Source organism: Mesoplodon bidens, assembly GCF_964165515.1.
Source record: "Mesoplodon bidens genome assembly, chromosome: 7".
NCBI lineage: Eukaryota > Metazoa > Chordata > Mammalia > Artiodactyla > Ziphiidae > Mesoplodon > Mesoplodon bidens.
Genome location: NC_138164.1, coordinates 78,634,249 through 78,659,317, shown reverse-complemented (window position 1 = coordinate 78,659,317; position 25,069 = coordinate 78,634,249). Strand labels below are relative to the sequence as shown.

At 43.9% G+C, this 25,069-nt stretch overlaps 1 pseudogene across 1 annotated transcript; it reads right to left on the bottom strand.

The window, feature by feature from the left end:
• Nucleotides 1-18,179: 18,179 nt before the first annotated feature.
• On the bottom strand, nucleotides 18,180-20,923 carry LOC308620805 (elongation factor 1-alpha-like; annotated as a pseudogene). Its single transcript has 7 exons — nucleotides 20,780-20,923; nucleotides 20,435-20,595; nucleotides 19,646-19,926; nucleotides 19,360-19,510; nucleotides 18,840-19,096; nucleotides 18,466-18,679; nucleotides 18,180-18,337 (listed from the first exon to the last, which is right to left on the bottom strand). The product of its transcript is annotated as an elongation factor 1-alpha-like (transcript).
• Between the last annotated feature and the right edge of the window lie 4,146 nt (nucleotides 20,924-25,069).

Sequence of the window (25,069 nt, the reverse complement as noted above, 5' to 3'; positions counted from 1 at the left end):
GGAGCTGGAGGAATCAGGCTCCTGGTCTTCAGACTATACTATAAAGCTACAGTGATCAAGACAGTATGGTACAGGCACAAAAACAGAAATATAGATCAATGGAACAGGATAGAAAGCCCAGAGATAAACCCACGCACATATGGTCACCTTATCTTTGATAAAGGAGGCAAGAGTATACAATGGAGAAAAGACATCCTCTTCAATAAGTGGTGCTGGGAAAACTGCAGAGCTACATGTAAAAGAATGAAATTAGAACACTCCCTAACACCATACACAAAAAATAAACTGAGAATGGATTAAAGACCTAAATGTAAGGCCAGACAGTATAAAACTCTTAGAGGAAAACATAGGCAGAACACTCTATGACATAAATCTCAGCAAGATCCTTTTTGACCCACCTCCTAGAGAAATGGAAATAAAAACAAAACTAAACAAATGAGACCTAATGAAACTTAAAAGCTTTTGCACAGCAAAGGAAAGTATAAACAAGATGAAAAGACAGCCCTCAGAATGGGAGAAAATATTTGCAAATGAATCAGTGGATAAAGTGTTAATCTCCAAAATATATAAACAGCTCATGCAGCTCAGTATTAAAAAACAAACAATCGAAAAAACAAGCAACCCAATCCAAAAATGGGCAGAAGACGTAAATAGACATTTCTCTAAAGAAGATATAGAGATTACCAACAAACACATGAAAAGATGCTCAACCTCACTGAGCTTTAGAGAAATGCCAATCAAAACTACAATGAGGTATCACTTCACACCAGTCAGAATTGCCACCCTCAAAAAATCTAGAAACAGTAAATGCTGGAGAGGGTGTGGAGAAAAGGGAACCCTCTTGCACTGTTGATGGGAATGTAAATTGATACAGACACTCTGGAGAACAGTATGGAGGTTCCTTAGAAAACTGAAAGTAGAACTACCATATGACCCAGCAATCCCACTATGGGGCATATACCCTGAGAAAACCATAATTCAAGAAGAGTCATTTACCACAATGTTCACTGCAGCTCTATTTACAATAGCCAGGACATGGAAACAACCTAAGTGTCCATCTACAGATGAATGGATAAAGAAGATGTGGCACATATATACAATGTAATATTACTCAGCCATAAAAAGAAATGAAATTGAGTTATTTGTAGTGAAGTGGATGGACCTAGAGACTGTCATACAGAATGAATTAAGTCAGAAAGAGAAAAACAAATACCATATGCTAACACATATATATGGAATCTAAAAACAAAAATTGGTTCTGATGAGCTTAGGGGCAGGACAGGAATAATGATACAGATGTAGAGAATGGACTTGAGGAGACGGGGAGGGGGAAGGGTAAGTTGGGGCGAAGTGAGAGAGCACCATGGACATATATACACTACCAAATGTAAAATAGATAGCTAGTGAGAAGCAGCTACATAGCACAGGGAGATCAGCTCAGTGCTTTGTGTCCACCTAGAGGGGTGGGATAGGGAGGGTGGGAGGGAGATGCAAGAGGGAGGAGATATGGGGATATATGTATATGTATAGCTGATTCACTTTGTTATACAGCAGAAACTAACACACCATTGTAAAGCAATTGTACTCCAATAAAGATGTTTAAAAAAATGAAAATGAAACAGGAAAGTAAAATAAAAAAATAATAATAAATAAATAAAATTAAATTAATTAAAAAAAATTTAAATATCCTAGAAAAAATAACAATAAAAATGAATCAGCAACAAGAAAACAAAACAAACCACAACAGCAAAAAACAAAACTATAAAGTAAAATAAAGAAAATAAAAACAATAAAAAAAATTAAAATTAGAAGAAGTTCCCTGGTGCTCCTGTATCAGTGTCCTTGCCCTCACAGTGAGCTAGAGCAGACACCTGCCTCCCCAGTAGGTCTCCGAGGTCTCTAGGTAGGTCTCTAGCCCCACTGTGCCAGCTCCACCCTTGTGTGTGTTCTCTCACCAGCGTCTGTTCCTGGAGCTGGTCCGGAGCACACATGTCCATGCAGGCCAGCTGGGGCCCACGCCAGTGCCTGAAGGGGCCAGTGCAGCAGGAAGAGGCCTTGGAGTGGGCCAGTGCTCAGCTGCACGGATCCACTTGGCCAGAGGAGGCACTCATGTTGCCAGGACTCGCGGGGTGGCTTTGGCATGTCCAGGGCTTGGGCCCAGCGACCCATTTGGCAGGAAGAGGGCCTGGTTGGGGGGCGCAGCTCAGGCCCAGGGACCCACGAGGCCAGAAGAAGCCCAGTGGGGGTGGGAGGGTTCAGGCCCAGGACCCCAGCAGGCTCGCTGGGACCTGAACAGTTGGGGGAGGCTCTGGCTACGTTTCCCTCTGATCCCCATCCCTTGAAGGTCTCTGTCCACGCTGATCCCCTGCCGCCCGCTGCCAGTTGGCCACTCCAAGGCCGGGAACCTCTTCCCTCCCCCAGCCTCCCCTAAGGGGCACTGGTCCCATCCTGCCTCCACTCTTCTTCCCTCCCTTCTTCCCTCCCACATCCTACCTGGTTCAGTGGGGGTTCCTCCCGTCCCCCTAGGCACCCGAGGACCCCTTCTAGCTCCCAGTAGGTGCCTCAACTGTGAGGAGACATGAACCCCACATCCTCCTACTCTGCCATCTTCTGTTTGTTTTTGAAGTATAATTGACTTACAATGATGTGTTAGCTCCTGTTACACAGCATAGTGATTCAGTATTTGTATACATTTCAAAATGATTGCCATGGTAAGTCTAGTTACAATCTGTCACTATTCAAAGATATTATACAGTTATTGACTATATTTCCCATACTGTACATTTAATACCCGTGGCTCATTTATTTTGCAACTGGAAAATTGTACCTCTTAATCCCCCTCACCTATTTCTTTCCTTCCCCTTCACCCCTCCCCTCTGGCAACCACCTGTTTGTTCTCTGTATTTATGACTCTGTTTCTGTTTTGTTATGTTTGTTCATTTGTCTTGTTTTTTAGATTCCATATATAAATGAAATCATACAGTATTTGTCTTTCTCTGTCTGACTTATTTTACTTAGTATAATACTCTCTAAGCTCATCCATGTTGTTGCAAATGGCAAGATTTCATTCTTTTTATGGTTAATATTCCATTGTATATATATATACCACATCTTCTTTATCCACACGTCTATTGATGGGCACTTAGGTTGCTTCCATATCTTGGCTCTTGTAAATAATTCTGCAATGACCATAGGGGTACATATATCTTTCTGAATTAGTATTTTCGTTCTCTTTGGGTAAATACCCAGGAGTTGAATTGTTGGATCATATGGTAGTTCTATTTTTAATTTTTTGAGGAACCTCCATACCGTTTTCCATAGTACCTGCACCAATTTCCATTCTTGCCAACAGTGCACCAGAGCTCCCTTTTCTCCTCGCCCTACTCAACACTCGTTATTTGTTGTCTTTTTGATAATAGCCATTCTGACAGGTGTGAAGTGATATCTCATTGGGAATTTGATTTGCATTTCCCTAATAATTAGCAGTGTTGAGCATCTTTTCATGTGTCTCTTGGTCATCTGTATGTCTTCTTTGGAAAAATTCCTATTCAGATCCTCTGCCCATTTTTTTTTTTTTTTTTTTTTTGTGGTACACGGGCCTCTCACTGCTGTGGCCTCTCCCACTGCAGAGCACAGGCTCCAGACGCACAGGCTCAGCGGCCATGGCTCACGGGCCCAGCCGCTCCGTGGCATGTGGGATCTTCCCGGACCGGGGCACGAACCCGTGTCCCCTGCATTGGCAGGCGGACTCTCAACCACTGTGCCACCAGGGAAGCCCTGCCCATTTTTTTAATTGAATTTTTTTTTTAATGTGGAGTTGTATGGTCCAGCCGATTTTTATAATGGAATAGATAACACTTATTCAGAATTTGCTAAGTGTGGACAGGGGAACAACAGAATTGACTTTGCCAGGGATCTTGCTAGAAGAATCTCAGGCTCCAACCCACATCCACTGAATCAGAATTTGCATTTTACCAGGATCTCCAGGTGATTTCTATGCACATGGAGCTTGAGAAACAGTCTTTACATGCATAATCTCATTTCATTTTATCTGTCCAACACACTGTGGGCTAGTTTTTCACATGTGTGGGTATTGAGGTCTAGGGAAGTAACTTGCCTAAGGTCACACAACTAGTAAGAATTCAGACTAGATCCCATCTGACTCTAGAACCCATGCTCTTAATGGGCATACTAGTGATTCTCACAGTTTCATATGTGGAAGACTTTTCCTGAGGAGCTTATTAAAAATACTGTTTCTTGTGCTTCCTTCCTGAAATTCGGATCCAACCCATCTAGGGCAAGGCCCAGAAATCAGCATTTTAACCCACCCATCCTGGGGATTTCGAGGCAAGTGGTTACAATTTGCAAAGCACTAGCACTTTACTATACTTTCTGAATGTACTGTTGGGGGAGAAAACTACCCTATATTTCCAAAGCACTTCCAAATGAGGGCTTGGTTGATAGTAATAAAGACTTTCTCCACCTTGATGGACCCAGATCCCCTGGCAGCCTCTGGAAACCATTCCAAGCTTTGGGAGAGAGCATGGAGGAGATCCACCACAGCTGAATAAGGGTTGATTGAGTACCAGACAGACACTGCGGCCAGGTAAAGGAAAGATCCAGGATGCATTTAGGAACAAAACCAAAAGCTTGTTATTTTTCACAGTCTACAAAATTGAATGCAGGCAGGGATGTTGGTTACCTTTTAAATTTTTTATTATGATTTCATGTATAATTTAGATCACTGGATGGCTGTAACTCCTGCTAATAAATTGTGTACACCCTGAACACAATAAAAATCAACCAGCACAGCAGAATCGTTCTGTTCATTGTTGAACCCCTTGGGGCATGGCAGAGTTAAAGAACGATGAACAATAGCTAGTCACAAAGGTGCAGGAGCTCTCCTCTCCCGTTTTATTTCAACAGAGTTCATTTTTGAATATATGTATGTTTTTGACCTACACTCTCCTTCCAAAGAGCTCAGGGTGTAACACATACACACAGTCATACTCACATTCCCTTTATTTGATGATTGCTACAAGTGAACCTAGGATTGATGTATGAACAGAAGGGGAACTAAGGGGAAGGAACTGGAAAGAATAAATAGTAGTGAATTATTTGTAACACTCCTCATTTAAAATTGTTTTTAATTTAATTTTTATTTTATATTGGAGTGTAGTTGATTTAAAATGTGTTAGTTTCAGGTGTATAGCAAAGTGATTCAGTTATACATATTCATATATCCATGCTTTTTCAGATTCTTGTCCCATATAGGTTATTACAGGATATCGAGTAGAGTTTCCTGTGCTTTACAGTAGGTCCTTGTTGGTTATCTTTTTTATATATAGTAGTGTGTATATATTAATCCCAAACTCCTAATTTATCCCTCCCCAGCACCGTTCCCCTTTGGTAACCATAAGTTTTTTTTCGAAGTCTGTGTCTGTTGTGCAAATAAGTTCATTTGTATCATTTTTTTAGATTCCACATATAAGTGATGTCATATGATATTTGTCTTTGTCTGACTCCCCATTTTGAATCCGTTCATTCATTATTTTATTTAATAGCCTGCACTGAACATTTATCACACACCGGGCCATTTGCTAGATACTTGATTCTATCATGGCTTCCACCCTCAAGGTACCACAGTCTCCTGGAGGAGTGGGGGGAGAATAGGAGGAAAAACAGAAATACACAATTTTATCGCAGTAACTTAATGAAGGAAATGCCTCCCCCAAATAGATCTCCCTGGAATATATCTGTTATCAATAAGGAAGAAATCCAGGCCTTGGAAAATGTAATAACAGAGAGTAAGCCGTGATTTGGGGAAGGGCTACTTACTCATGTGAGACACTCCTCTCAGCAGTGCCATCTCTGCATAGTTATCTCCGATGTATAGACAAGGAGGGGAAGCTCCGGGATGGTAAGAATATTCCCCAGGGTACACTGGGGGAACGTGGCATAATCAGGACCTGCGTTTGTCAGACCCCAGAGCAGAGCTTTTTTGAACTTACCACCTTATTTCCATAGTTAAGAATGTGATAAAGAGAAGAAAGGAAAATCCACATGTGAAGAAAATTTAACTTAGAAAGTAACACCTCTAACGATTACTGCTGAGGTTTTAGAAATTCAATTCTGTGGTATCGGATAGAGTTTAGTGATTTTCAGGATGAGTAGATGGCCTGGTCAAGGCCAGATGAATGATTTCCTCTTACAAGGCCTGAAAGAGACCCTGTAATGAGATTCCACCCCAGCCTTCTCAGATGCTAATGCTTAGTTTACCCAAAGGGGACCCTGGTATCATGTAGGATGCTAGATTTTGGTATGAGATTTTGTTAAGAGCCTTAAACCCAGAAACACAGATGAAATCAAGGGACTCAGAAGATTACACACTTCTATCCAGGTGTTGAGTTGTTGTAGAATACCTGAGTATGTGGCTTTTCCCTGGCTGGTGTGTCTATCCTCCCACTTTGAACATCATGGTAAGTTGGGGCTGGAGTTAAGTTTAACAGTCTGTCTGTCTGTCTGTCTGAAGTTGCTAGAAGTGGTAGGAATCCAAGGATGTGTGAATCAGTTATGCTACAGTAACAAATAAGACTCCCAAATCTCAATGTTTATGGTAATAAGGGTATATTTCTCACTCCTATGTCCCACAAAGGCTCAGCTGCTACTCTGTTACATATCTCCATACTGAAACCAAGCTGATGGAGTAGCCTCTTCTGGGAACATTTCCTGTCATTGAGGCAGAGGGAAAGAAAGATGGGAAACCATGTTCTTAGTGTCACTTCTGCCCACTTTTCATTGGCCAAGTGAGCCCATAGCTAATCTGGAGTTCAGCAGTGCAGGCTTTTATAATCCTCTCACAGGGAGGAGGATCAGAACATTTGGTGATGAGTAAATCAATCTACTACGATGAGTCAAGGGTTCTGAGGAATGAATTTGGGATCTAAATTCAGAAGTCAAGTACAATGGATGAAAGTGGAGGCTGAATTGGAAAGGAAGATCAGTGAGGCTCGAATCTACCAGAACTGAAGGAATGCAGGGATTCAGAGCAAGGGTGGGCTCAAGGGTGGACACCCTGTGTGGTTTTCATCCACTGACCTGTGACTGGCTGGGACATGGATGAACTGGATGGTTTAAAGGTTCATGAATGTTGGGGAACAGAACTCATTAGGGTCCATCAGAGTGGTGTGAGTTATCCATTTTGTTTGACTGGATCAGAGTTGCCTTTACATTATCTTGTCTTCAGCTCAGTAGAGCCTGATCACCCTGGAGAAACTGAGGCAGCAGGCTGCTACACCAGTGATGGGTTCTAGAACACTTCCCATGTTTACAGCCTTAGAAGATCCTTTTTAGGACCCTTGGATGCTTTTTTCTTAAACGGAGTAACATATTGTACAAAACTCTTCCAACTCACTTTAAAGGACTTTTGATAACAAGTTGGTGAAGTTAGGAGAGCCTTGCAGATAGCAACTTGTCTGGGATAAATAATGATTTCCAATAAGCAATAGTCAATATTGTTAAGTTAGCTTGGTTTGTTTTCCCATTACCTGGAGCAATAGCAAGGTATACTCTGCTACAAAGAAGAAAAGGCAAAGAGATAGTTAGATCAGGCAAAGTAATCCAATTCTTGTCCTTTTAGACCTTGAGAAAAAGTAGAAAGTGAATTTGGTTCAGCATTTTCTTTCTTTTTTTAAAATTAATTAATTAATTAATTAATTAATTCTGTTATACATGTATTTATTCTTTTTCAAATTCTTTTCCCATTTAGGTTGTTACATAATATTGAGCAGAGTTCCCTGTGCTCTACAGTCAGCACTTTCTACCATTCCTTTATTTAGTGTTCATCTCACTAGTCTGGGACTTTTACCTCTCCTGCAACACGCCGTCCCGCCCCCCCCCCCCCACCGCAGTGCCCTCTTGCATCTTCCTGCAGCACCCTACCCAGCTTTGCCACTCAAGTTAGAGTCTCAGTCTCCAAAATTCTCTCTTCTCCACTATCAAAATTTCCATTCAATTCCCTTGGTTGGGGACTTTGCTTAACAGCAATACCCGAGGAATCTGTATATAGACTAATTCAGACAAAAGTGTGAGAGACTGGTAACCAGTCAATGTTAACCTTTTCTACGAATATTTGCATTTCAAAGCTTTCCCAGGACAATGCTTCGACTAAGCACATACTGCCATAATAGTGGAATATGAAGCAGTGTGGCTTGCCAGTGGGGGAGCTTTTTTGTTAGGGGGACTTTTCTGGATTATTCCCAGTCCCTTCTAAACAACCTGTATTTATCATACCCTCCAGTATTTGCTGGCACCCAGCTTGACACGCAATTCAAGCAGCTGGGAAGCTGATGGCTTCTGCATAGCACTGGGCTACTTTCAGCCAGATAGTGTGAATTTCAAGTGCCTATGCCGGCATGACCAGGAAGAAGCTAGTAATTATAACACCATACATATCAGGCTTCACGATGAGAAAATCATGAGCTCCTAAGCACTTTCATATGGATTAACATAGTTAATCCTTAAAAAGTCCATGATGGGGGTAGGCCAGGTTTGTGCTAATCCTCAAAAAGTCCATGATGGGGGCAGGCCAGGTTTGTTACCCCCATTTTATGGATGCGGGAACTGAGATTCAGAGACGTTAAGTGACTTATCTAAGTCACACAGCTAGTTAGTCTCCGCATACCTATTCCAGTGCATTTCCTTCATCCTCTGGAACTGCCTGGACTGTGAGCACTTGGGGTTTGGATCAGGCAGGGCAAACATAGAAGTTGGTAGGCGGCAATGTCATCAGTCAAAGCCCCAGATATTCAGCTCCACCCCTGCCAGGCCATTGCTTTGCAGCTGGGCATCACCTCAGCAATGGGGGTGGGGGTGGGGGAACAGGGCCAGGGCCTTGTTTTCTACATTGGTATTCTGCATCTGTGTGGGTATTGATTTCCTTCTCAAAGGGTTCCATCTGCCTTTTATCTAATTATGTCACTAATCTTCATCCCAGCCCTTTGAGGATTTTTATCCCTGTTCCATAGAGGTGCAGGTTTCCAGGGTTACCAGAAATCCATAGATTGAAGCCTTTCTCTGGCTTTATTGTCAAAGTCCTTATCAGTGGAAATCTTACTTTCCTCCACCTTTGTTTTCTGGATGGATGGTGTGTCTCTCACAACTTTTCTGTTTTATTTCTTCTTGCAGTTAATTTGTTAAGAATAATCCTTGAGAACTGATGAGGATGATTATAATTTTTGTGACTTTCTGTTTGAATAAAAAAAAGAAAAATGAATAATCCTTGAGAAGCTGCTTGGTGCAGAAGAGGAAGTAGAATAAATTACAGACCCTGTGTCCTCGGTGACAGTTAAAAGAAACCCAAGAACCTCTACAGCAAGGCCAGTGTCTCGGGGGGTGCGGGTAGTGCTCTTCTCTTGGAATCAGCAGAGCGTGGATGGGTCTCTGACGATAATTAGCTGTGTGGTCCTGATCTAGTCACGTAATTGCTCCCATCTGAGTCTCAGCTGCTTCATCCCTGAGATGGGGACATAATAATGGCTGCTTTGATTTGGGAGGATTCGATGAGATGATTTGTCAGATGGGGCTTCTCAGACTTTAATGTGCATAGGAATCACCTGTGGGAAATGCAGATTAAAGTGCAGATTCTGAATCATTAAGTCTGAAGTGGGGCCTGAGAATCTGATTTCTACCAAACTCTCCAATGACGGGACCAAGGTTGAGAACCACCGTCTAAAGAAATGTTGGAACAGCACATGGCCACTGCCACCCATGAGTGTCTGAACATTGAAGGGAGAGGGAATCAGAGCAGCATTTGTAAAGCTTCCCCAATTCATATTTAAGACCTGCTACAAAGTAGTGTTTAAATGCAACAGTTATTTTTTATATTTTCTCATTACAGAAATAATGAGTGATATTTGTGGACACAAAGCTAACTCATATCCTAACACTTTCCTTGGCTGACATTCACACTGATTTACAGTGCCAGGGGCTAAAGGTCTGATAATATCCCAGCATCCTACTGCACAAACAGCTAAGTTAAACTCAATACCCAAGACCTGTGTGATTAGAATAATGAACTATTTCAATCTACCTCGAAGACCTGTCAGTGGGGGGAGTATTGTAGGAGCAGGAAGAAGACAAGTTCGGGAAGCAGAAACTATTTCAAAAGTAAGTCCTACCAACTGTTTACATATCAGATAAATTGTTGTTTGGGATGGTGAGAAATTTGCTGTTTCAATTTGCCTTAAAGTTTGATGGATTTTTGACCTAGAGGAAAACTTTCTCTTTTCTCATTTGGAGAAAGTGGGCAAAATCTTGTTATAGTCAACACCATATTCCTTTGTATTCCCATGTCCAAATTCTGCATCCCACCCCCAGGCACTGGACAATCTTGGGAAGGGTTGTAGACCAACAATGCTTCCAACCACAGACTTTGTCATCTTCAGAATGATAAGCTAAAATTGCTCAGTGCTTTATGGTTTAAAAAGCACTTTTATTATCTTATTTGATCCTTATGACTCTCCTTTAAGCCAGATAGTATTATCAGTTTTGGAGAATTTATGTGATGTGTCCAGGGTCATACTGAAAGTGGTAGAGCTCGAAGGCAAAACCATTTTTTGACCAGTTATTTATTGCTCTTTCCACAAAAATATATCTGACCTTATTCTAGAAAGGTATCTTTTCAATCCTGGACTCACATTAGAAGCTTTTAAAAAATACTGATGCCCAGGTCCTATCCCAGATCAATTAAATCAGAATCTTTGGGATGGAGACAAAATTCATCTGCATTAAAAAAAAATTCTGAGAGTGATTCTAATGTGCCTCCAAAAGTAAGAAATCACTTCTCGAGAAGACGTTGTGGGAACTGCTAGAGGAATTTTTTTGTTTTTGTTTTGTCAAAAGGGAGGTATTTGTTTATGTAGGGCTAGATATTGTCATAGTACTTGGTTCTTTGTTTGTGTGATTTCTGGTACCTCTCTCAAGGTCTGGCAGAGTGGGGGAAAGAAACCAAAGTTCCAGCATCCCTATTATGGGTCAGGTGCCCTGTTGGTCATTTAACTGCCCTACACCTCAGTGAGATTGGTATTACTACCTCATTTGACAGATGAGGGCACTGAGACATACCAAAGTTAAGTAATTCTTTCAAAATCATGTCACTTGTAAGTATCAGGGTTGGCATCTAACCTACATCTGTCAGTTTCATAGCCTAAGTGTGTCCCACCATGCCGGTGGTTCTAAACCCTGGCTGACATTTGCAGCAACATGGATGGACCCAGCGATTATCATACTACGTGAACCAAGTCAGACAAAGAAAGACAAATATCACATGATATCACTTATACGTGGAATCTAAAATACGACACAAATGAACTTATTTATGAAACAGAAACAGACTTATGGACATAGAAAACAAACTTATGGTTTCCAAATGGGAAAGGGGGAGGGAGGGATAAATTAGGAGTTTGAGATTAGCTAAAACAAACTACTGTCTACAAAATAGATAAGCAACAAGGTCCTACTGTATGGCATAGGGAACTATATTCAATATCCTGTAATAAACCATAAGGGAAAAGAATATGAAACAAACAAACCAACAAACAAACAAAAAAACCCCTGCTGAGAGTCTGATTACCTGGACTGGAGTACAGGCAAGACATTGGTATATTTCAAAAGCCTCCCAGGTGACCCTAATTGGTAGTGAAGGCTGAGAATCACTGCCCTACACTATTCGGCCTTTGCAAAGCCCTTAGAATACATTTGTTGAACTTGAAAGGTATTGGGGAAGGGCTACATCAATCCCCATCCCTCCACCCCAAGTTAGGAGGGATAAAGACTTTCATTCCACAGAGAACACTTTTTAGAATAGGAAATAGAATAGGAAATCTAGTCACATTAATTGTGAAGCCTTTCTTGAGAATTTGTGCCCGAGGGCCTGGGTACCTCAAGGGTGGCTGGGCAGAGGGAGGTGGCACAGAGGGGGTAGGGGAAAGTGCAGAAAATTGAGCTGGGGGTCACAAAGACAAACTTAGACATCTTTACAGTTTTACCTGGAGTCAGTCTACACTAGGAAGCAGCCAAGTCTTGCCAAGCAGATGTGATAATTTAGACCAAACTGTATAGGGAATAGCCCTGTGACTGGGAGATCATTAAGGGGTTTAGGAAACACCTTATTAACTCCCTGAATCCTGGCATGATCTCTGGGAGAATGGATTTGGATACTGAGGGAAATATATCAGATTTTCCCCTTGGATTGGGTGCTGGCTCCACTAACCTTCAGTGAGCCCCACATGCACAAGCAACACTGCATGGGTTTCAGTCTCAGGGAAAGTGATTCTCAGGCACTGCCACTGCTTCCAAAAGCCATAGCCAAGTCATCATTGTTATTTAAGATTACAATTAAGTGCTTCAGAATTACCCCAGTGAGGGGTGGGGTGGGAGAGACTTGCATCTCTCTGCTAGTATTCCGACCACGTTAGAAGAAAACACAGTATAAATTTCTACATTAATGTTTGAAATTTGTCCAAAGGCAAAATTCTTTTTATTTATTTTATTTTTGGCTGCGTTGGGTCTTCGTTGCTGAGCGCAGGCTTTTTCTAGTTGCAGCGAGTAGGCTTCTCATTGCGGTAGCTTCTCTTGTTGAGGAGCACAGGCTCTAGGCGCGCGGGCTCAGTAGTTGTGGCTCGCGGGCTCTAGAGTGCAGGCTTAGCAGTTGTGGCGCACGGGCTTAGTTGCTCTGTGGCATGTGGGATCTTCCCAGACCAGGGATCGAAACTGTGTCCCCTGCATTGGCAGGCAGATTCTTAACCACTGCGCCACCAGGGAAGTCCCCAAAGGCAAAATTCTTAGTCAATTGCCTTCAACTGGTTGCTCTCAACCTTCATTGAACCTGAGACTCCAGCCTTTCAATAACAGACTGAGGGTCACAGCTGAGTGACACCAACCTGGAGAAAGGAAACCTTAAGATCCAGAGTAAACTGGATCCACATGAATTTGTTTTGGGCCAAAGATTATATGCTGCTTAAGCAGAAGGTGAATCACTGATTCAGTTAAACATTGTGAGTCTCCTAAGCCAACATTTCAGGAAGGTCCCCTAACCTCTGTTAATGATGTTTGAATTGAATCCAAGAAGTGTTAATTGAAGGAATATTGAACTAGAAGATTCCAAGTGTAGTAAAGCAGAGTCCTCACCATGTGTTCATCAAACGTTAATCAAGCTGTTACTATGTGCCTGGTTCTGGCCTAAACATGGGGGTATGAAGGTAAGTAAGCTGCTGCCTCCATCCAAGAGGCCCACAATATTTCCTCAGCCTCGCCAGAAAAGTAGGAGCAGTATTTCCACATCCGGCATACAGATCAAGAGAAAGAGAAGAGAGGCAACTGGCATGGGCTGTCCACTTTGTTAGCTCTCCACTGCTCCCTCTTCCTGCAGACCCAAGACACACAAGGAAGCAGATTGTAATAAACCCAGCATGTGGGTACCTCCTGACAATGAGAGGGTTTAGCCACAGCACTGTTTGGAGCTCTTGAAGGTAGTGATAATACTTGCCAACTTCTGTGGAGTTCTGCAGTTCATTTTTTGTTTTTTTTAATTTTTATGGGAGTATAGTTGCTTTACAATGTTGTGTTAGTTTCTGCTGTACAGCAAAGTGAATCAACTATATGTATACATATATCCCCTCTTTTTTGGATTTTCTTCCCATTTAGGTCACCACAGAGCATTGAGTAGAGTTCCCTGTGCTCTACAGTAGTTACCTCTTTTATACATAGTACCAATAGTGTTTATATGTCAATCCCAATCTCCTAATTTACTTCCCCCCCACTTTCCCCCTTGGTATCCATACGTGTGCCTCTGTCTCTGTCTGTCTCATGTCCATCTGTGTCTCTCTTTCTGCTTTGTAAATTTTTTCAGATTCCACAGATATGTGTTAATATATGATATTTGTTTTTCTCTTTCTGACTTACTTCACTTCGTAACGAGGAAGGGGATGAGGCTCACTCTGATATAAGGACCCCTTATTTGGTCTCTTAAAGCCACAGAAACCTTTTTATGGATCCTAAGCCTTACAGGCACTGGTTGGGTCATTTCACCTAGATGAGGATAATACATTATAGCAAGAGGAAATCTACCACTTTCCCTTTTTTCCATCATTATAATGTAGCTCACTTAACTGGGGCAAGAATGCTGGGGCAAGAATCTTGACCTTCCACTCAACAAGACACAGAGTAGGACTCCATCAGGCCAAAGGGAGGGTAAAGTAGGAAACATTTGGGGCCTGGGCATTAACCAGATCACTAGTTGGGGGTGAGCCAAAGACCCATGAGAGTGGGATATCAGTGGACAGGAACAGACAGAAGTCAGGGGACTCAAAAGTCTAGGCAAGAACAAAGGAGTGAATGGGTGAATTTTCTGGTCAGAAATAGGCTAAAAGTGAGAGGACTGGAGAATCACTAAGGGCCAAGGTACTCCTAGCTGTCAAGGTCAGGGTCAGACTAGGAGTTCTGAGAGGTGAGGAATCTTGGCAGGAGTAAGGTCAACGTTTGGGTGGGTATATGTGCACAGATGGGAGCCAAGAGGTGAGAAAGGAAGGTAGCTGGTGAGGGCAGAGGAAAGTAGAGGCTATAGGTTCTTAGGAAGCTGTTTCTATTCATTAAAGCAGAATTAATCCTTCCATATATATTCTTAGCCTTATTGTTGGATTTATGTGTGTGTGTATATATATATATTTATATATATAAATGTTACTTCCCCAGCAGACTTTGAGGCTTCCAGGGCAGGGGCTGCAAACTTGCTTACATAGGTTTGGCACACAGTAGGTGTTATTGGCTTTACCTGATTCCTAATGCAAGCTTCTTTACTGACCCCCTGAGGTTTCCACGTGGATGCTCAAACATATAGAAATGACATCTCTACAATTACCCAGGTCCTTTTTGCCACCATGTCTCTGACACAAGGGTCATACTGGTTTGCAAAACAGTGGCATAATGTTCCATCAAAATATCCTAATGAAGTAATATTTATTGAGAACTGCAGCAGGTTTGGCCTTGTGCTTATGGTGCTAACCTTAGTCAAAGTTACCATCAGTGCAGCTGATTTTGTAAAACCAGCCCCAAAGATGCATCTCTTCTCATCCCACTGGTTATGAGCTGTTCTCTGGTAGCTCCCGGCATTCTGCTCCAGTTCTCTTATTTGAGATTTTTTTCTGGGCTGTCAGTCTTCTAAAGAGACATGACATTTATTCTTCCTAATTCCCCAAACACTGTGATACAGTGAAAGCACTCTTATTGGCTGTTCTGTCTTTATAGTTTTTGTGAAGAAGGGAAGAAAGGGAGGGAGGGTAGAAAAAAGGAAAAGATCAGGGGTGCATCAAGGGAGAAAAGCAAAAGAAAAATATAGAAGAGTGGGGGAAAATAAGAAAAAAAATAATATAAATCTTGTTGACAGTTTGAGTTTTGCCTTATTCAGAAAGCAGTTTAAATCCTTCAGAGTTTCTCTTTCAAGGTAGTCCCCTGTCAGAACTTGAAACAACATCTTTCCTGCCTGGGATACAAGCTGTAGGAAACTGAAAAGACACAAAGACACCTACCTAGATTCTTTTCCTATTTAGGGTGTATGTGTGTGTGTGTGTGTGTGTGTGTGTGTCTGTCTGTCCCTTAGTAGGGCTATGGCAACCACTTCTGAGTTTGAAAACCAAAGATGAATTCTCTCTTCTTTTCCCGAAACACAGGCTCTGCTTGTAGTTTGTTTTTTCACTGTGATGGCTTAGTGGATGGTACAGAGGACAGTAATTCAGCTATTTATTTTCAGGCCACTGATCAGCCAGGGGGCGAGGGAAGGAAGATGATTAACTTTCTTATTTCTCTGATTGCTTTGGAATTTTGAAGAAAGAAAAAACATTGTCCTTTTTCCTCTCTATCCTTCTGACCTCCCGGGATCCCACTCTTCTCCTTTTTCTGCTTTCTGCCTATGAGTGGCTGGCCTTTGTGTCCCAATTCCATGCCCTGTTCCACTAGGAATTGTGCCTCCCCACAGGACGAAGGCTTCTTTTCTGTCAACTCAGCAGGCACCACTAGGCAGGTCTTTCTAGCATCCTTTTCAGTGAGTCTTTTAGTGATGCTCCTGACAAAAGATGAAATAAAAAGTTGAAACCTCAGGGCCTAGGAAGAAAAGAAGCAAACTTCTCAACAGTGGTATCTATAGCTGTCAGGGCATTAGTGTCTGTGTTTATGAGTGTGTGTGTGTGTGTGTGTGTGTGTGTGTGTGTGTGTGTGTTGGGGGGAGGATGTGGTGACAGAGAATGAGGAAGAGGCTGTGCTTGGATTTTCCTGATGCTTATTTTTTCCCCGGTGGTTTAAATTCTGCCCCCCTGCCCCCACCTGGAGTGGCCTTCTAACCTTCCCTACCTGCCCTTTCTAGCTTCCTTCCCTCACTCCAGGATGAAGGTGAGGTAAGGGGAGGCTACAAATACCATGTCACACGGAAAACTCTTCAGTGGATGTCGAGGTGACAGGAGGTGACACAGGGAGAAAGCAGAGGGAGAAGGGAGGGTTGGGATGGGATTACGAGCATAGATTTCAGACACAAGCCTAGATCTGAATGCCAAGGTTAGCACACAATAGCCATGTAGTCACTTAGCTTCTCTTGTTGCAGCATTGACGTCTGTAAATGGGAATACAATAGATTACGTGTACAGAACACTTAGAATGCTGTACATTTAATAAAAGCTCAATAAATGTAGATATTAGCATTTACTGCCTGGAGGGCAAGAGCTTTGAAGGAGTGGTTTTTATTTGAAGACCCATGAGCAATGTTTCAAAGGAGTATGAAGAACACTAGCCACACATGCCCTCCACTCTTCTACCACTTCTGTGTGCAAACGAGGGAATAGGCGAATGGGTCGTTTCCCTGTGAGAGGACTTCAGGGAGGTCTAGGGGAGAGGCAGATAAACAGTCATCAAGGATTCCTTTAAAAAAAATCATGCCTTTATCTCATCTTCAACTACTAGATGCCCTCTAGGTCCTCTAAAACCTATTTAATCTACAAATAAATGCTGGGAAGGGTGCAGAGAAAAGGGAACCCTCCTACACTGTGGGTGGGAATGTAAATTGGTACAGACACTATGGAGAACAGTATGGAGGTTCCTTAAAAAACTAAAAATAGAACTACCATATGATCCAGCAATCCCACTCCTAGGCATATAGCTGGAGAAAACTCTAATTTGAAAATACATGCACCCCTATGTTCATAGCAGCACTATTTACAATAGCCAAGACATGAAAGTAACGTAGTGTCCATCAACAGATGAATGGATAAAGAAGATATGGTATATTTATACCATGGAATATTACTCAGCCATAAATAGAATATCACGCTATTCTAAGCAACATGGATGGACTGGAGATTATTACACTAAGTGAAGTAAGTCAGACAGAGAAAGACAAATATCATATGATATCACTTATATGTGGAATCTCAAAAATGATACAAATGAACTTATTTACAATACAGAAAGAGACTCACAGCCATATAAAACAAATTTATGGTTACCAAAGGGGAAAGGGGGTGGGGGAGGGATAAATTAGGAGTTTGGGATTAACAGATACTACTATCTATAAGATAGATAAACAACAAGAGCCTACTGTATAGCACAGGGACCTATATTCAGTATCTTGTAACAAGCTACAATGGAAAAGAATCTGAAGAAGAATGTTTGTGTGTGTGTGTGTGTGTGTGTAACTGAATCACTTTTCTGTATACCTGAAACTAACACAGCATTGTAAATCAACTATACTTTAATAAAAAAAGAGAAATATATCTATATGAAATTGAGGGTGGGTGAGAGGGATGTTAGCACTGAACTAGCCTATTGGCACTTGGATCCTACCCTATGCCATTGTGAATACACTTAATTACATCCCAAAACAATTCCTCTTCCTCACAGAGAGGACCAGCCAGAGGTGATTAGGTTCGAGGGAAACGGGAAGAGGATGGGAAAGAGCCCTGGGTGGGAGAAGGAGGTAAGACCCTGAATTGTGTTCACCACCCAGAGCATAAAACTTTGAAGCCTATGGGCCTTAAATCAGTTGTTCATCTACCCAGAGTTTCCTCATTAACCTGATGCTTTCCTCCTTGGAAGAAACCAAGACAGCTAGTTTAAGTTTTATTATTAATTTTATTCTGTCAATAGAAGTATCTCATAGAGTGGAGGTTGACGAGGACACACTTCATTTCTTGCTGGTCTTCACTGCTGAACTTGGCCGCAGAGGCTGTCTTCTCCTCCACTGCCTTGATGACTCCAGTGGCCACTGTTTGCCTCATGTCCTGAACAGCAAAACAGCCTGGAGGAGGAAGGAAGGAAGAAGAAAGAGTGAAATTTCTAGAAAGAGGCATAGAAGGAAAGGCTTCTTGGCCTCAGTCAGAGGTGCTTTCCTTCCCAGGACTCAGCAGCCATCAGTCCCTGGCTCACCTAGAGGTGGGTACTCAGAGAAGGTCTCCACACACATGGCCTCGCTGGGGACCATCTGCACTATGGCTGCATCAGGGCCTTGGGGTTGTCCTCCAGCTTCTTGCCTGAGCACCGGTCAATCTTTTCCCTCAGTTCAGCAAGCTTGCAGGAGATGTGGGCCATGTGGCAGTCCAGCACCAGCATGGATCTGTCCCGGGTGATTCAAGACTATCCCCTGGCAGGGAAGGAGGATGGAATTAGAAGAGATCCGATGGCACCTGTGATCTGGGACCAACCCTCAACCAACCTGGGGCTTCTGCTGAACTGGGGCTAATTTCTAAGAAGCATTTCCATCACCACCAAGCACCAAGGCCCTTGGCTTCCTGGGCACCTACCTGCACCACAAAGCTGCTGGCCTCCATCGGGGGTTCGTCCTTGCTGTCTCTGACGACGTTGCCGTGTCAGATGTCCTTCACAGACACATTCTTCATGCTGAAGCCCACTTTGTCACTGGGCAGGGCCTCGGGCAGGGCCTCGTGGTGCATCTCCATAGACTTGACCTCAGTGGTGACGTTGCTGGGGGCAATGGTGACTACCATGCCAGGTTTCAGGAAGCCGGTCTCCACACGGCCCAAGGGCACAGTGTCAATGCCTGTCCAATGGGAAGAAGGGCACTCAGAAAGATTCTAGACCCACCCAGTGACAACTGGCTTCTGGGGGAGTCCCTTGGTCCTGGGGCTCAAGGACCAAGGCCACCTACAGGACTGGCTGTTTCTTCTGTGTATCAGATAATTTGGAAACGCTGGGGGCTTTACACTTTATCACAGCTCAGAAGTCAGGATCTGAACCCTGGCAAGTCAGACACCCGACCTCATTCTCAATTCCTTCATTCCTCAAGAAGCCCTGTCATCTCACCTCCAAACTTGTACACGTCTTGCAGAGGCAGCTTCAGGGGCTTGTTGACGGGGTGAGTGGGTGGGAGGATAGAGTCGAGAGCTTCCAGCAGTGTCACCTGGGTGGTGTTTCCCTTCTTTTGCTCAACCTTCCAGCCCTTGAACCAGGGCATCTGCGGGAGGATGCAGAACGTAGTGGAGGTGAGCCTGGGGCATTGCTCTCAGCACACTCACCCCAGGACCAGGACCAGGACCAGGACCAGGACCAGGACCCACTCCGCCCGCCCGCAGACCCAGCCTGCACTCACGTCACTGCTGGGCTCCAGCATGTTGTCGCTGTGCCAACCCGAGATGGGCACGAAGGCCGCGGATGCAGGGTTGTAGCCAATCTTCTGATATAGGCGCTCACTTCCTCTGTGATCTCCTGGAAGGCGGGCTCGGTCGAGTCCATCTTGTTGATGGCCACGATCAGCTGCTTCACACCCAAGGTGAAGGCCAGAAGCGTGTGCTCGCGGGTCTGCCCGTTCTTGGAGATGCCCGCCTTGAACTCGCCTAAGCTGCCGGCCACTATAAGCACTGCATAGTCGGCCTGCAGGACACAGACACCACGGGGTCAAGGGCTTAGTTAGGGGAGGGGGCGCCGGCCGGGCTGGGAAGCCTGCTAGAGTTTTGGGCAGTCCCGGGTCCGTTGGGAAAGCTCAGGGACGGGATGCTCCCCAGAAGCTGACAAATTCATGGGTCCCTTGGTTGCTGCTGTGTGCAGAAGCCCTGCCTCCCAGTTAAACTCTCACCTAGTCCCATAAATGAGCTTTTAGTTCCTTCCTCCCAGACGGACCCCAAGTGATCTACTTGTCTGGGTGTCAGAAAACCTGGTCCCTGCCCCAGCCTGAAAGGGGGACCGTATCTGAGCCTCACCGAGTCTGTCCTCTTCTGGTTCTTTCAGAATTGACGATTGGCATGGATGAGGAAAACCTTCTAAGGCTTATGATACCCTCCTTCCCAGAGTCCCGGAAATAAAGCCTGAGTTTCCTCCCTTCCTCTGCGCCTGTCCCACCCCCATCCGAAAGGGAGGGCCCTGGGAACATGGGCTGCTTTACCTGGGAGGTGCCCGTGATCATGTTCATGGGGCATCGATGATGGTGATGTAGTACTTGCTGGTTTCAAACTTCCACAGGGAGATGTAGATGGTGATGCCACGCTCTCTCTCTGCCTTCAGTTTGTCCAACACCCGGGCGTACTTGAAGGAGCCCCTACCCATCTGGGGAGGGTTGGGGAGTGAGTAGAGCACATTGATGGCGAGCAGACTGACCTATCCCAGGGAATTCAGTGGTGCCTTAGACCTCACAGCGCACCCTGCTGTCTGCGTTGGACCCACCGAGAAGCAGGACATCCATCCCCCCACCCCAGCTCCTAGAGGCCAACACCGCGCGTGGGTGCCTTACCTCGGCTGCCTCCTTCTCAAACTTCTCGATGGTCCTCTTATCGATCCCCCCACACTCGTAGATGAGATGCCCGGTGGTGGTGGACTTGCCAGAGTCCACGTGACCGATGACAACGATATTGATATGGGTCTTCTCTTTGCCCATGGCGGCGGGTTCCTTCCTTCAGTCACTGCTAGAGGGGAGCACGGGGCGGGTGAGGCCACAGCGTTCCAGGCCTGCCTCTCTCCTCTCCTCCCCTCCACTCTGCTCCTGCCCAGCACCCCCCTTCCCACTTCACAGCCTAGCCCGGAGCCGGGGACATGGTAGCATCAACTGAAAAGTAAAAGACTTGCCAGGCTCACGCCCTGGCAGGAGTCACGATCCCAGGGCCATAGCTGGTACTTCCAAGCAGTCCTGGCCCATCCATCCTTTCTCCTGTGTGGGCCTTCCCCAGAACATGTTGGGCGTTCCCATCCCTCCCCTCCCTCCACCCCACCCATCCCTCCACCACACCGCACCGCACTCCCCAGCCCCGGCCCACTTCTTGTACAAGAAACCCTGACACTCTGTAATTTGCAGTTTTTCCCTGTCCCCTGCAAGTCCCTACCTCCAGAGAAAAAGGACCAAATTCGATCCACCAAGAGCTGCAGCAGCTGTGATGATAGTGAATAGCTGTCTTGCCTCCTGCTTTTCTAAACCTAGCACTGGACCTTCCAAAGCTGACACCAGAGCTGGAACTGGTTTAGGAAATGCTACTCCCTCCCCCAAATTCAATTTCACAGACTTCTTCTCTGACCGATTGGATATTCAGATGAAGAGATGGTGGGTGACTAATGTTCAGAGGCACTATTTGCACTAGCCAAGACATGGAAGCAACGTAAATGTCCATCGACAGATGAATGGATAAAAAAGATGTGGTATAATACAATGGAATATTACTCAGCCATATAAAAGAATGAAATAGTGTCATTTGCAGCAACATGGATGGACCTAGAGATGATCACATTAAGTGAAGTAAGTCAGACAAAGACAAACATCATATGACATCACTTATATGTGGAATCTAAAATAATGATACAAATGAACTTATTTGCAATACAGAAACAAACTCACAGACATAGAAAACAAGCTTATGGTTACCAGAGGGGCAGGGTGGGGGAGGGATCAGTTAGGAATTTGGGATTAACAGGTACATACTACTACCTATAAAATAGATAAACAACAAAGTCCTATGGTATAGCACAGGGAACTATATTCAATATCTTGTAATAACCTATAATGGAAAAGAATCTGAAAAAATATGTATAACTGAATCACTTTGCTGTACATCTGAAACTAACACAACATTGTAAATCAACTGTACTTCAATTTTAAAAAAACCTGTTTTAAAAATGTGATACAAAATCCAAAATGTATAAGAGGATTTATACATCCCCATCCCAGTCTCTCAGTTCCTCTCCCCAGAGGCCACCACCACAACCATTTTCTTATATATTCACATGTATTCTAAATGTTTTAGCCTCCAAACCCCATTTCAGAATATTCCCTTGTCCTTTAAGACTGCATTAAAAACTAACTTTACATATGCTCTTTGATACTTTTGGGGGGAGAACTTCCAGGGCTGTCATATCCAATGTGAAAACCTGGAGCTGCAAGCCAGGGGTGGGGGGTGGGGTGAAGCAGCAGAGCGCTCCCCCACACCTCCCCCTCCCCTCCCCCCCTCCCCCCGCACCATGTGCTAGAATGGCCTTGCTCACTTGCTCTCCCTTAGGGGACATTTGCTTTCCACGTCAGATCCCCGCCCTCCCTGTAGCGCAGACCACAGTGAAGCAAGATAAGGCTGAATTACACTAATACAGTGTGATTAGGAGAAGAGAGAGAAGAGCATACATGCTCAGGAGTTAATGACAGAGAAACGGAAGGAATGTTTCCTTCTGTTTAAGAGCCTGGAGAAAAGGCCTGTAAGGCCAGGAGGAAACGCTCAACTAGAAAGTAAAAGGGTAGCAGGGGACAGAGGGTCACCCACATTGGTGACCACAAAACTGAAAAAGTAAGTGCTTTTTCCTCTCCTGTTGCTCCCAAACTATCTACTGATCTTATATTCTTGCCAAGAGCAACTTCATTCCTTCTGCGTTCCACGTGACATTGTCCTGGTCCGATAGTACAGCCTTTGTTGTCGATGGTTGATTTTGCGGAGAAGCCCTCACAGGGCTGCCCAGCCCGTTTTTACAGTGTGGTCTGAATTCACTGATTTTATAAGGTCAACTCATTAGAGGCAAGTTGGGGTGCCCCAGAACAGACAAGTAGTCTGCTAAGCCATTCACTTAAAATGACAGTAATAAAAATTTTAATAAATATCAATATTTGCACCATGGTTTATGATCGCTTTTAACAAGCAATTCTGCAGTGATCTTCAAATGATTTTCTTTAATAGATGACCTCCCTGTTGTCAGATTTGATCTTGACTCAATGTGATTACGCTACCCCATCACATGTGTGCTGGAGTTAAAAAGCCTCTTGGATGAGTTCCACAACTGAACTCAAGAATCAGACTCCTGGGACTTCCTTGGTGGTGCAGTGGTTAAGAATCCACCTGCCAATGCAGGGGACACGGCTTCGAGCCCTGGCCCGGGAAGATCTCACATGCCGCAAAGCAACTAAGCCCGTGCGCTACAACTACTGAGCCTGCACTCTAGAGCCCGCGAGCCACAACTACTGAAGCCCACGCACCTAGAGGCCGTGCTCCACAATAAGAGAAGCCACCGCAATGAGAAGCCCATGCTGAGAAGCCCATGAACCACAACGAAGAGTAGCCCCCGCTCGCTGCAACTAGAGAAAGCCTGCATGCATCAATGAAGACCCAACACAACCAAGAAATAAATTAAATAAATTAATTAATTTTAAAAAAAGGAATCAGACTCCTTATGGATTTTTATAAGTGGTGGTCACTTCTCTGCATGAGTTGGGATGGAAGTTGTGGGTGATTTAAATTGTAGAATTAAACCCCACTTAAGTAAATGACTAATTTAGGCCCTCCAAAATCTATTTCCAGGCCAGAATTACCTAGATTGGGTCTCTGAACAATTACTGAGTAATTACTCAGTATACTTCCAACTTTATATTCTGCTCTTTAGACATTAACTTATTAAGCCACAAAAAGTTTTTTAAAACGGGTTGTATTGGGTAATCAAAAGGCTTTATTCACTCTTCAAGACTCAGTTTCTTCATCTGTAAGGTGGGGGTGATAATAACTTATTTCTCAGAGTTATATACAAGACACATGTATATGTATATGTATGTGCATATGTATATGTATCTTATTTAAATAAGATCTTTTATACTAAGTGCCTAGCATAGTGGTGTCTGATGTGTTAGCTATTATTATAATTGCCAAACAGCAGCCCCCTCTAAGATTTTCCCAAAGTTCCTCAGTCTGATGTGTAAGAACAGTAGGCTCGGTTTGGTGCATCCCTATTTTGACGTATCTTTTGCACACTTTACAGGAACCTGCAGATCATGCAGGCAGCATTTACTCAGATTGTGTCTATCATTAAATGATGTTCCCTCATGGAGTTCCTTTGTGGGGTTTTTTTTTTTTCAGTACTTCTTTACTTATCAATACTCACTGACATGAATCTTTTACAGAAAAGGCTTAGATGGGGAATGGAATGTTCTGTTTACTAGAAGATTAACTTAAAATTAACTCTGAAGCCTCTTTTGTCCAGATCTTGTTGAAAATATTTCCAAATGAACAAATCCCTTTTTCTGCCCTCAGTTCCATGAACATACAAAGTTCATCTTTCTGTGATGATAGGAAATCTCGGGGTGCCTGGGTTGTCACTTTTTTGTCGTACGTGGGCCTCTCACTCTTGTGGCCTCTCCTGTTGCAGAGCACAGGCTCCGGACGCGCAGGCTCAGCGGCCATGGCTCACGGGCCCAGCCGCTCCGTGGCATGTGGGATCCTCCCAGACCGGGGCATGAACCCGTGTGCCCTAGCATCGGCAGGCGGACTCTCAACCACTGCACCACCAGGGAAGCCCAACATATTTCTCTTTAAAGTAACTTTTATATTGGGCCTTTTTTCTATATACAGATGTGGAGTTCCTCTGATGGGCTTCTAACAGTGTCTAACTCATAAATTCCCTTCTTGCTTTCAACTATATGATATATAAAACACTTACAAGGCATTTACATTTGAGTGCTGGTTAGTATATAGATATGATGGCCAGATTATATTTTCAATGAAGCATCCCATCTAAATGAACGCTTATATCTCTGCTCCCAACAATATTTATAAGAAAACTTCATATT